Source organism: Triticum aestivum, chromosome 6B (genome assembly GCF_018294505.1).
Source record: "Triticum aestivum cultivar Chinese Spring chromosome 6B, IWGSC CS RefSeq v2.1, whole genome shotgun sequence".
Classification (NCBI taxonomy): Eukaryota; Viridiplantae; Streptophyta; class Magnoliopsida; order Poales; family Poaceae; genus Triticum; species Triticum aestivum.
In genome coordinates this window covers 501,989,734-502,002,282 of record NC_057810.1, presented here as the reverse complement: position 1 = coordinate 502,002,282, position 12,549 = coordinate 501,989,734, and positions in this window count along the sequence as shown.

Below are 12,549 nucleotides of genomic sequence, written 5' to 3'. Positions count from 1 at the left end.
TACGGTCGTTCGAGGAAGATAACTTAAAAATTTAAAACTAATTGCTCAAACTTTGGCAACTTAGCTTTTCTGTCGTTTGCTTTCCGGTAAGGCGAAACTTCCTTGAACGATGCCTGGTCCACACCATTATCTTCTCCTTTCCCCCCGGCAAACTTGTGTGCGAGGGAACCTTCCTTTCCTTTTTGAGAAAAAGAAAGAAGAGAAAATAAAGATATGGAGCCTTATGGCTCGTTATCGCTTACCGGGGGTAGGTGCTGCACAAAGTGTCAGATAACGCATGCAAAAATAAGTAGAAAGCATGAAATTGACAAGATGTGCGGAGCACATGAGCTTTACTTATGCACGGGGTCTGCGCCCGGCTTTGTACAAAGGATTACATGCAACATCGGCAAGACTTGTACAAAAGGTGGTTGCCGGAACAGGTTCCGGCAACCGCGCCCTACGGGTAAAACTTACGAAGATGCTCAATGTTCCAGGAGTTGCTCACCGGAATGCCATCTTCGGTCTCAAGGCGGACAGCGCCAGGCCTAGTGACTCGTTTCACCCGGTAAGGGCCTTCCCACTTCGGCGTCAACTTGTTGGAATTCTTGGCGGACTGAACGCGCCGAAGAACAAGGTCGCCTTCCTCGAAACTTCTGGCATTAACTTTGCGGCTATGGTAGCGGCGCAAAGCTTGCTGGTATCGAGCAGCTCGTACAGCAGCCTGAAGACGGTCCTCCTCAAGGAGCAGCGCGTCATCTTGTCGCAGCTGCTCTTGCTCAAGCTCATCATAAGCGAGCACTCGAGGTGATCCGTATACGAGTTCCGTGGGGAGAACTGCCTCTGCTCCATAGACTAGAGCGAAAGGTGTCTGGCCAGTGGCTCGATTTGGCGTCGTCCTGATCGACCAAAGAACCACCGGCAGCTCCTCAATCCAGTTCCTTCCGCACTTGCGCAGCCTGTCGAAAGTCCTGGTCTTGAGCCCGCGCAGCACTTCAGCATTTGCCCTCTCCGCTTGACCGTTGCTTCTCGGATGAGCAACAGAAGCGAAGCAGACCTTGGCGCCAAGATCTTGGACGTACTGCATGAAGGTGCGGCTCGTGAATTGTGTGCCGTTGTCGGTGATGATCCTGTTAGGGATCCCGAAACGGCAAACAATCGACCTGAAGAACTTGACTGCTGACTGTGCTGTTACCTTCCTCACTGGTTCCACTTCCGGCCACTTTGTGAACTTGTTGATTGCAACGTACAAGTACTCAAAGCCCCCGACAGCTCGAGGAAAAGTGCCGAGGATATCGAGCCCCCAGACCAAAAATGGCCAGGATAAAGGGATCGTCTGGAGAGCTTGAGCTGGCTGGTGTATCTGCTTGGAATGGAACTGGCACGCTTCACACTTGGTTACTTGTGCAGTTGCATCCTGGAGGGCTGTCGGCCAAAAGAAACCTTGCCGGAACGCTTTGCCGGCAAGTGCTCTTGCGCCAATGTGGTGACCACATATGCCTCCATGTATCTCTGCCAACAGCTTTTGTCCGTCCTCCCGGTGAATACACCTCAATTTCACACCGTTGAGTCTTCTTCTGTACAGTGTGTTGTCGACAAACTGGTACATACTTGACTGCCGGGCTACTCTTTCCGCTTCTTCTTGCTCTTCGGGAAGTTCTCCTGTCTGAAGGAAACGGACAATCTGCTGTGCCCATGCTGGAGCTTGCGGCTCGACAACAAGGACTAAAGGCACATCTGCTGCTGCGGGAACATCCGCTTCTACGGCGAGAACCTGCGGCTCAGCCGGAGCTTGACGTTCCCCGGCAAGCTTGCCGGAGCAAAACTTGTCGGGAGCGTCTGCTTCAACGGAACAAACCCTAGGCTTGCCGGAGCAGACTGCTCCTCAGCACCTTGGTGTTGATCTTGAGGACCTTCTTGGCGGCGGCTTCGGGGAGCTCTGCCGGAAAATAGTCACCAGAAATCAACTTCCTCTTCTTGCTCTGTCCAGTTGATGGCGTTACAGACGGTTGAGTCAGCTTGAGCACAAAGATCCCTGGTTCCACAGGTAACTTAAGTGCGGCGCACTTTGACAGGCCATCGGCAATGTCGTTCTGAGCTCTTGGAACATGTTCCATCTGTAGGCCGTCAAAGTGCTCTTCTAGCTTTCTCACTTCATCAACGTAAGCTTCCATCAACGGACTCTGATAATTCTTGTTCACTTGGCGGACGACAAGCTGTGAGTCACCCCTGACAATGAGCTTCTTGATCCCAAGGTCTGCTGCGATCCTGAGACCGGCAAGCAAACCTTCATACTCTGCGGTATTGTTCGTTGCTTGCTCCTTGGGAAAGTGCATCTGGACTACGTACTTGAGGTGCTCTCCGGTGGGTGCAACAAGTAGCACGCCCGCACCGGCGCCTTGCAGCGAGAAGGCACCATCAAAGTACATCAGCCACTCTTTGCTTGCTTCCTTGACGGGGATGCTCGTTTCTGGAATTTCTTCATCTTGTGTTGGCGTCCATTCTGCTATGAACTCTGCCAATGCTCTGCTTTGGATAGTTGAAGTGCTCTCAAACTTGAGGCCAAAGCTTGACAGTTCCAGTGCCCACTCGACAATCCTGCCTGTTGCTTCTGGATTTTGCAGTATCCTCTTCAGCGGAAAACGAGTGACGACTGTGATCTCATGTGCTTGGAAGTAATGGCGCAGCTTTCTCGAGGCCATGAGAAGGCCGAAAAGCAATTTCTGCACACCAGAGTACCTTGACCTAGCCCCCTGCAGAAGGGAACTGACAAAGTAAACTGGGCGCTGCACCATTCTTTTCTGCATCTTCTCATGCGCCTGCGCAGATCCATCTTTGTCGGGACCAGAGCTTGCCGGTGAAGTCCCCTGCTTGTCGCTGGATGCATCTGCCGTGGTTGCTGGCTCATCATCCGCCTCCCTCTCTGCTACTAACGCAGCACTAACCACTTGATTGGTTGCCGCTATATATAGCAGCAACTTCTCTTGTGGCTTAGGTGCGACAAGTGTTGGAGTGGAGGACAGGTATCTCTTTAAGTCCTGCAGCGCAGCCTCCGCTTCCGGAGTCCATTTCATTGGACCTGCCTTTTTCAATATTTTGAAAAATGGCAGGGCGCGCTCAGCAGACCTAGAGATAAACCTGCTGAGAGCAGCTACGCAACCGGCAAGTCTTCGTACATCCTTGACGCGCTTTGGTGCTTCAATCTGCTCAATGGCCTTGATCTTGTCGGGATTGGCTTCAATTCCCCGCTGAGACACGAAGAACCCGAGAAGCTTGCCGGAGGGGACTCCAAACACGCACTTCTCGGGGTTAAGCTTGAGGTTGATCTTGCGCAGATTTGCAAAGGTTTCGTCTAAATCTTGAATCAGAGTTGCCTTGTCCTTGCTCTTGACCACTATGTCATCCATGTAGGCTTCCACATTTCTGTGTATTTGCGGCTCAAAAGCGTCATGGACTACCCTTGCAAATGTTGAACCAGCATTCTTTAAACCGAAAGGCATCCGTACGAAACAGTATGTGCCACATGGGGTGATGAATGCGGTCTTCTCCTCATCCTCTTCTGCCATGAAGATCTGATGGTATCCTGAGTATGCATCAAGAAATGAAAGCAAGTCACATCCGGCCGTGGAGTCAACAATCTGGTCGATGCGCGGCAAGGGAAATGGGTCTTTGGGACAAGCTTTATTGACATCGGTAAAGTCGATACAAAGCCTCCATTTCCCGTTTGCCTTGCGCACGACTACAGGGTTGGCCAACCACGTAGGATGGAGCACTCCTCTGACAAGGCCTGCTGCTTCCAATTTCTTGATTTCTTCTGCGATGAATTCTTGGCGCTCCACTGCCTGTTTCCTGACTTTCTGCTTGACGGGCCGCGCATGAGGACAGACGGCAAGATGGTGCTCGATTACTTTCCTGGGAACACCGGGGATGTCAGACGGTTGCCACGCAAATACGTCGACGTTCGCCCGCAGGAAAGCAACGAGCGCGCTTTCCTATTTAGGGTCGAGAGTGGCACTGATGGTGAAGGTACCACCAGTGCCATCCTCCTTGGCGGACACCTTCTTGGTCTCTGGTGGAGCTGCCATTGTCTTCTTACACTTGCCGGTGGAGCTCGATGGTGCGTCCTCGACGGTAGCGCAGCACTCCGAAGAGGTGCGCTTGCCGGAGTGGGCATCAGAACTCTTGCCGGACTTGGTCTTCTTCTTCGCCCCGGGAGCTTCAACGGCAAGTGACTTGCGATCTGTTGCGGCTGCTGCTTCCCGGTAGATCTTGTCGGCGCAGATAAGAGCATCCTTCTTGTCGCCAGGGACAGAGATGACACTTATCGGGCCTGGCATCTTCAGCATGTTGTATGCATAGTGAGAGGCTGCCATGAATTTGGCGAGTGCTGGACGGCCGAGTATCCCATTGTAAGGCAATGGAAAGTCAGCAACGTCAAAAGTGACCCTCTCAGTCCTGAAGTTCAACTCGCTGCCAAATGTCACCGGCAACGTGATCTTTCCCTTCGGCTTGCTCCTTCCCGGATTGATTCCTTGGAATGTGCCGGTCTCTTCGAGCTCGCCATCAGGGATCTGGAGTTTCTGGAGTACCGCGGAGGAGATCAGGTTCAAGCCGGCCCCGCCGTCAACTAGCATCTTAGTGACCTTGAGGTTGCGGATAGTTGGTGAAACCAACATCGGCAAGCACCCGACCGCAGTTATGCGATCAGGGTGGTCGTCAATATCAAAGATGATAGGTGTGCTGGAGCATTTCAGAGGCCTGCGTGACTCGACGGGTGGTTCTGCCGCATTAACTTCCCACACCCACTGCTTGAGCTGGCGGTGTGAAGTATGCAGAGAAGCACCTTCGTCAACGCATAGGACCTCTGTGGCTTTCTGGAACTCCTGCTCATCGGTCTCGTCATCATCCATATCTTCATCGTCGTCGTCATCTTCATCCTTGTCACGGCCGTGGGGAGGTATGTCTCCTTGCCGCTGCTTGGCCTTGCCGCGGCGCCCTCCTCGGCCGGGGTGTTTCTTGCTAGCTCCTCCAGCACCTTCCTGGGCTTTCTCCTTGTCGTGTCGCTCGTATTCAGCCTTTTGCTGCTCGACAAGCTGCTCGACCTTCTTGCAGCTCTGGAGGTCATGGCCCTTGGTAGGTGGATCTTGCAGTACTGCTTGTTGGTGCCGTCCTGCTTGTCGGCGACCGCCACAGCCTCCTCATCGGAGCTACCAGCTTTGGCTTTCTTGGCGCCACCTTCGTTGCCGGACTGCTCAATGACTAGCACATCTTTGCCTTTCTTCTTCCTGTTGTTCCGCCGCCGGTTTTTCTTTGCCGGGGCAGTCTCCTCACTATCAGATCCTCCTGCTCCTATATTCTCTCCGGGGAGTTTCCTCCCTTCCTCAGCACGTGCACACTTGTCAGCCAGGCCATATAGCTCACTGACGTCTCTGATCTTACACATCGCCATCTCCTCCCGCATCCTGCGGTTTCGCACGTTCTGATGGAACGCGCTGATTACCGCGGCAGGGTGGACATCTGGGATGTTGTGCTGTACACGGCTGAATCTCTGAATGTACTTGCGCAGGGGCTCTCCTTCCTTCTGGGCGAGCAGATGAAGGTCGCTCTCTTGGCCATGAGGCTTGTGGCCGCCTGTAAAGGCGCCGACAAACTGATGGCACAGGTCTGCCCAGGAGGGTATGGAGTTGTCCGGCAAGTGCATGAGCCAGGATCTGACATTGGGCTTGAGCACCAGCGGGAAGTAGTTGGCCAGGATCTTGTTGCCCCGCCCCCCGGCAGCTTGCACCGTGATGGTGTAGAGGCTAAGGAACTCCGACGGATGCGACTTGCCGTCATACTTCTCTGGTACATCTGGCTTGAAATTCTTCTTGCTGGGCCACTAGACTTGCCACAGCTCACGAGTGAACGCAGGACAACCTACCGCGTACGGCAAGTCGCCTGGTTCCCCTGGTGCATGCATGTCGACAGAGGGCCCAATGCGCTGGTCTGATTGACGCTGCGCTTCTCTTCGGCGCTCGATGCGAGTACGAGTGTCTTCTTGCTGTCGTTCATGAAGAACTTGGCGCTGATTGCGACGAGCTCGTAGATCTGATGATGCGGTGGAGTCGCTGTCGAGGTGGATCCGGCGAGTCGGCGATCTTGGCCTTCGGGGTGGAGAGTGCATGGTGGTTGCACCCCCACCGGTTTCGTCGCCACCGGCTCGTGCCTGGCAGTCCTGCCGCGGCAGCGACGCACTCGGCTGCCGCGGAGTGTCGCCATTGGCGAAGCCGATGAGACTCTGAATGGTGGCCCTCCATTGATCGATCTTGTCTTCCGTTGGAGGGTAATCCAGGAGCAGTTGAGCTCGCGCCAAAGCTTCTGCTGGAGTGGTGGGTGGCAGTGGCGAACGGTGCGAGGAGCGGGATATGCTCGGACTTCTAACTATGTTAGAAGGAGCAGTATCTCGTCCAGGCGACCGCGTCTCGCTCGTGCCAGCATGTCGGCGTGCATGCCGGTCTTGAGCGCCCCGAGATCCACCAGCTCGATCTTGGTCCAACAAATGTATGGCACTGTGAATACCATGACGCTGTCGATCCTGCGCCTCCTGAGGCGGGCGTGGTGCATGTACGGACGCCGAGGTCTGCGCAGCCTTGTCCTTGGACCTGGCAGCACCGTGAGCTCCCTCGTCGACGCCCGTTCTTCCGCCGGCGTCTACCCCACCACTCGTTTGCTCCGGTGGTGGTGGGATCGACGTGGACGGAACAGCTGCCGCCGAAGTCTTCTTCTTCGGTGGCATGTCGATGAAGAAGATGAAGATCAAGCTCGTGTGAACGCCGGATCAGGTTCACACAACCTCGACGCGCCCTATCTGGCGCGCCAAAGATGTCGGGGAAGCTGATCCACGAACACCTATGGGGACTGGCGGACCGAGCCCCTTTCGGTTCGGCGGGGGCGGAGATCGCACGAAGAGCGGATCGAGGCGAAACACACGAGCAGTTTACCCAGCTTCGGAGCTCTCCGGGGAGATAACACTCCTACTGCTGCTTGTCTGATTGTATTGAGTTCTTGCTCAGGAGCGCTGAGTGCTACAGTACGCACCAGCTGCTAACGAGACCGAGGATGAGTGTTTTCTGGTTTCGAACCCCCTCTACGTTGCGCATGGGCCACCTTTTATATGCTCAAGGAGTCTCCGACAGGTGGCAACGTAGACAAGGGCAAAAATGGAAAAGGAATTGCGGTTGGTACAACTACTTGTACAGTGTATCCTACCTAACCCTGACGGCAGGGGACAAAGGCATTAAATGCCCGTCTGCGTCGCCCAAATAGTGCAAAAAGGACCGTCAGGGGTGCCACCGTTCGCCATGATGGCAGTCTTGTCAGCGTCGCTTGCCACCGCGCACCGCTGGCTGCACAGCCTCTTGCCACGCGCGTCTGGAAAGGCCTCAGGGCGACACGTTGGTGGATGTGCTGGAGCGCGGGTACTGAGTGGTAGCTTGTCGCGGCAAGCGCCTTGCCGCGGATATTGTCTTGTCGCGCCCGAAAGCTTGTCGCTCACCGGGCCTTGCCGGGACGCGTGGCGCGTCGCGGGAAGTTCCTTGCGATGCCTTGGTTGGCCTTCCTGGCAAGCTCCTCTTGCCGGGGCCTTGTCTCCTCGGCTTGAATACTTTGTTCTTGAATGGTTCCAAAGGAACCACGGAGGACCTTGGCGGTCGCCCAGCAAGCCTTGCCGCGATGTGCTGCAACTGCCCGTGCACAAGTTCGGGATACTAGGGTACCCCTACTCTAGTACACCGACAATTTGAGATTATTAAAGTATGAAACAATTGCTTGGATTGTCATCGTGTTTGTGCATGATTAAATACTTTGTGTGATAAAGATAGAGCATAGCCAGACTATATGATTTTCTAGGGATAACTTTCTTTGGCCATGTTGTTTTGAAAAGACATGATTGCTTTATTAGTACGCTCGAAGTATTATTGTTTTTATGTCAAATGATAGACTATTGCTTTGAATCACTCGTGTCTTAATATTCATGCCATGATTAGACATATGATCAAGATTCTGCTAGGTAGCATTCCACATCAAAAATTATTTTTTATCATTTACCTACTCGAGGACGAGCAGGAATTAAGCTTGGGGATGCTGATACATCTCCGTCGTATCTATAACTTTTGATTGTTCTATGCCAATATTATTCAACTTTCATATACTTTTGGCAACTTTTTATACTATTTTTTGGGACTAACATATTGATCCAGTGCCCAGTGCCAGTTCCTGTTTGTTGCATGTTTTATGTTTCGTAGAAACCCCATATCAAACGGAGAGTCCAGACGGGATAAAAATGGACGGAGCTTATTTTTGGAATATTTATGATTTTTGGGAAGTAAAGTCAATGTGAGACGGTGCCCGAGGTGGACACGAGGTAGGGGGCGCGCCCCTGACCCTCGTGGGCCCCTCGTAAGGCAGTTGATGCTCTTCTTTGGCCGGAAGAAAGCTATTTTTTGGAAAAATATCTGGGCGAAGGTTTCAATCCAATCGGAGTTATAGATCTCCGGATATAAAAGAAACGTTGCCAAGGCAGAATCCGGGAGCGTAGAAACAGAGAGAGACAGAGAGATAGATCCAATTTCGGAGGGGTATCGCCCCTCCCACGCCATGGGAGCCAAGGACCATAGGGGAAACCCTTCTCCCATCTAGGGAGAAGGTCAAGGAAGAAGAAGAAGAAGGGGGGCTCTCTCCCCCTTGCTTCCGGTGGTGCCGAAACACCGCCGGGGGCCATCATCATCACCGCGATCTTCACCAACACCTCCGCCATCTTCAGCAACATCTCCATCACCTTCCCCCATCTATATTCAATGGTCCACTCTCCCGCAACCCGCTATACCCTCTACTTGAACATGGTGCTTTATGCTTCATATTATTATCCAATGGTGTGTTGCCATCCTATGATGTCTGAGTAGTTTTTCGTTGTCCTACCGGTGATTGATGAATTGCTATGATTGGTTTAATTTTCTTGTGGTTATGTTGCTGTCCTATTGTGCCCTTTGTGTCGCGCAAGCGTGAGGGATTCCGGCTGTAGGGTGTTGCAATACGTTCACGATTCGCTTATAGTGGGTTGCTTGAGTGACAGAAGCATAAACCCGAGTAAGGGGGTTGTGGCGTATGGAATAAAGGGGACTTGATGCTTTAATGCTATGGTTGGGTTTTTACCTTAATGATCTCTAGTAGTTGCGGATGCTTGCTAGAGTTCCAATCATAAGTGTATATGATCCAAGAAGAGAAAGTATGTTAGCTTATGCCTCTCCCACATAAAACTTGCTATCGGTCTAGTAAAGTAGTCAATTGCTTAGGGACAATTTCACAACTCCTACCACCACTTTTCCACACTCGCTATATTTACTTTATTGCTTCTTTATCTAAACATCCCCTAGTTTATATTTACGTGCTCTTTATTATCTTGCAAACCTATCCAACAACACCTACAAAGTCCTTCTAGTTTCATACTTGTTCTAGGTAAAGCGAACGTCAAGCGTGCGTAGAGTTGTATTGGTGGTTGATAGAACTTGAGGGAATATTTGTTCTACCTTTAGCTCCTCGTTGGGTTCGACACTCTTACTTATCGAAAGAGGCTACAATTGATCCCATATACTTGTGGGATATCACCCCCCCGCCCCCGACCACGGCAAGCCGCCGAATCTAGTCCTCCACCACAGTGGTGGACCTCACACCCCGCCGGATCTACCTTCCGCACCTTGGAACCCCCAACTGCCAACTCACTACTTCACCGGAGCCGCTTCAGCGACTAGCTTGTCCACCGCTCCAGATCTCCTTGACCGCCATCATGGTCCACCTCACCGGATCTGCTTAACCGGCGCCCTTGTCCACCACAATGTAGGCCCTTCATTGACTCCCTCGTCCGCCCCTTCACTGGCCCTTCATACAAGCCCTCGTCCGCCGCAACAGATCCGCCTCACCGAAAGCATTGTACAACGCACCTGCCGAAGCCTTCGTCCACTGCACCGGACCCGCTCCACGGATGCCATATTCAACTCCACCGGCCCTGCTTTACCGACACCGCAGCCTCATCAGGTTATTTCGATTTGTGCTCCTTCGATTTTTCTCTTTATCATGCAACTGTTCACTTGCCACAGACGAGCTTTCTTGTATGTCGACAGGTGCCGCAACCGTAGCACCGGAGCCGGTTCAGCGATGGCCATAGCCGGCCCAAACTCAACCGCAACACGAGCACCATCGACGATCCTTAGCTATCAAGTATGACAACGATACCCATACGTCGCCGAGAATCAGGTACTATTATCCAACGGCCGACGCCTACGTTCACTTTCTTAGCATAAGCACCACACCTTTGAATTTCTTCAGGGCATCATTCAATTTTTCATGAGATGCGTTATTGTGCTTGCACCTGTAGGGCCATACTTGTTGCAGTGAACATGTTACATGTGCTAAATTACATACCAGTGCACATATAGTTAATATGCTTTAGTTTTGTCCTAAGTATTACTGTACTTCCTAGATATCACTGCCTACGATTTTTCTTCTTGAATGCTATATTTATGATAATGGTGTTGTTCTGATGCCACCTGTTGGTTCCATCAGGCTGCTTAATATTCTCTATGCTTAATTACACATCAGCAAACTAGCATGTGGTTCCGCTTCTTTTTGTTTGTTTTACCCTACATTTTCTGATGCTAGCTATTACATCACTGCTCCGAGCCTTTGTTCATTACTTGTTTGTGTGCTCTTGATCTTCCCAAGTTGCATGACTAATTTGATGCTTCTATTAATTATGGAGCTGCCAACCCCATCAAGCAAAATATTTGTTCTTTTGGGGCTGGCACCTCGAACAAGCATAAAAATAGAGGGAAGCAGATATATTGTCATGTATGCACACACCCTTCTTTCATTAGTTCAGATGAACCATTAATGATCAATTCGGACTAGTGCATGCGATTAAAATTAATTTTACCTAAATAGAGGGTGCAGAATAAACTACAACAATTAGATTTGCAACCACGGGGTGCTGACGATATCTTCAAAGAACATTGCAACAGCAATTAGGCTTCACAGCAACATATGGTAAGCCAGTGTGTTTTAGTACATGTGAAATGTAATGTGAGTGCACTGCTTTCTTGGCTTGTTCCCTCAACCTGTAATCCTATAGAATTAAAAATAGTTCAGTTGTCTGCTTTGCTGTATTGCTTGATTCTAATGCTTGTTTGTTGTTACGCTATACCTGAGTTGGCCAATATGTCAGCAGTGCCTGCTGTACTATCATAAAGAAATGCATGCCAAGTTCATTTGAGTCCTTAACTTTTCCTCTGAACTTCATCACAAGACCGTCTTCGTAGTTTATATGAGGCCACACTGTTAAGTGGTTTCTCAGATTGTTTCAACTGCTTAGATGCCTTGGCAACTTAAATATTGCGGTGGTACACTCCCTTTCAACTAGGGATGTCAATTGGGTCCCGTTTAATCCCGATTGATGTCCACTAGTGGCATGATAGTTCAAAAGAGTTTTTGCTTTTTGAGGAAAATGAACTATGGAGGTAGCAAAAACTAACTAGATGGGACTGACGGATGTCGTTTATTTGCCACTTACATCCCTAGATTCGTCTTACCATTTTAATTTCTTTTCGGCTGATGCTGCTTTGAACCATTTAAATATAGCTTGACATGCTCGGCAATAATTCGTATGTCATTTACCATGTAAGCTTACTGCCTGGATCATGCGATAACTATCTCTTACTTATGTCCAGCAGAAACCTTTCAGGATGCCGTTCACACTACAACACAATGTACAACCCCAGAATCTATTTGTGGAAGTAGTGCGCCATCCATGTTACCAGATGGTAGCAGTTCAGAGGCAACACCGCCGGAGAGCAGTCTGAGCACAGATATTATAGTTCTTGAGGCTCTACTAGAGGCACAAAACAGATGGTGTGGCTGCCATGAATGAGGTAATCTTTATCTTGAGGCTGGAAATTATGGAATTAGCGGCACACATTATGCAAGGAACCCAAGAATTGGAGGAAGTAAGAATGTTGCATTTGAAGACGGAGGAGGTCCTGCTGTTTCTACTATCTGGAGCCTAGGGTAATCCCAGTTCTTCTTTAGATACCAGTTGAAATTGTCATTAGATTATTGTACTTGCATGTTGTGTCATGTCTCTAAATGGATTATGTTGTAAGACCCCCTATGTTGTCCATGTGTTGTAATGATCCGAATTTTTTAGGCGAGGTAATCCTCAGTACTTGTATGATTGACATAAGGTGAACTGTTTTTTGTGTGAGCATATTGTATTGGATGAAATAACTGTTTGACTCAAAGTGTATCCAACCTACTGAATTCGAACATCACGGCATTTCTAAATCATAATCATATATAAAGGTGGAATAAATCTTTTTTGTGGTTTTGAAGAAATAAATAACAAAACATAGAATTATCTGTGGATATTCGTAATAGAATACAAATTGGATTTGAATTTAGTTTGCCAATGCCCAGGGAAAACATGAATGTTAATTCTCCCAAGTTTTGAACGAAGCGGCTAAACACCCACTATAATTTGTGGGC